Consider the following 1,413-nt stretch of genomic DNA (forward strand, 5'->3'; position numbering starts at 1 on the left):
TCAACAAAATCCTAGTCAATAGATTTAAACACCATATCAAAAAATAATACATCATGACTTAGTGGGATTCACACTAGGGATGCAAGGATGGCTCAGTATTAGAAAAACAATGAACATAATGCAGATAAATTTTAAAAAGGGGAAAGAACCACATGAGCATACCGATTGACGCAGAAAAGGGATCCGACAAAATCCAACATCCATTCTTGATAAAATCACTCAACAAAGTAGGACTTGAAATGAAATTCCTCATACAATAAAAGCAGATATGCAAATCTAACAGAGACCATGACTTTCAGTAGAGGAAATTGAAAGCTTTCCTTTTGTGAATAGGAACTGGGCTAGGATGCCCTTTATGTCCCTACCGATTCAGTATTGTGCTGAGCCTTAACCAGAGTTTTAATGGCAAAATGCTCATGATGATTATCTTCAGAGTATTTACTTTTGTATTTATTTCCACTGCATGTAAGATTTCAAAGGTCTCTTCTACTTATGGAGTCCTAGTGTGGCACTGTGGGTCAATGCACTACACTGCCAGGTTAGTTTTAATCACAAGTTTGATGTTTCAAGCTCACCAGCCACTCCTTGGAAACCCTATACAAGGTCACAATGAATTGGAGCCAACTCATCGGCACTTAGCAACAACTTCCATTTATGTGTTTGGTATTAAGTGTCATCAAGTTGATTCCGAATCACAGTGACCCTATTAGGAGGCTGTTTCATATTTTGTATAACAAAAACACCTGGTCCTGTGCCATCCTCACAATTACTGCTACACTTGGGTCCATTGTTACTGCCAGTGTGCTAATCCATCTTGTTGGGCATCTTCCTCTTTTTCTGTCCCTACAGTTTATCAAACATGATGTCCTTCTCCAGGGATTGGTCCCTTCTGATAATATGTACCAAGTATGAGAGACGAAGTGTAGCCATCTTAAGTCCTAAGGAGCATTATTGTTGTACTTCTTCCAACACAGATTTGTTTGTTCTTCTTGAAGTTCCTGTGATATCTTTAATATTCTCCTCCAACATAAAAACTCAAATGCACCATTTCATCTATGGTCTTCCTTATTCGTTGTCCAATTTTCACAGGCATATGAGTCTATTGAAAATACCATTGCTTGGGTCAGGTGCACCTTAGTCTGCAAACATCTTTGCTCTTGGACACTTTAAACAAGTCTTGTGCAGCAGAGTTGCCTACTACAACACACCATTTAGTTTCTTGACTGTTGCTTCCATGAGCAGTCAAGATGATGGTGGATCCAGGCAAAATGAAATATTTCACAACTTCATTCTTTTCTCAATGTATCATGATATTATTGGTCCAGTTGTGAGGATTATTGTTTTTTTAAATTGATTTCTAACAGAAAAAACTATAGAAAGAATCAACAGGACAGGAAGCTGGTTCTTTGAAAT

Source organism: Chrysochloris asiatica, unplaced genomic scaffold (assembly GCF_000296735.1).
Source record: "Chrysochloris asiatica unplaced genomic scaffold, ChrAsi1.0 scaffold00046, whole genome shotgun sequence".
Lineage (NCBI taxonomy): Eukaryota > Metazoa > Chordata > Mammalia > Afrosoricida > Chrysochloridae > Chrysochloris > Chrysochloris asiatica.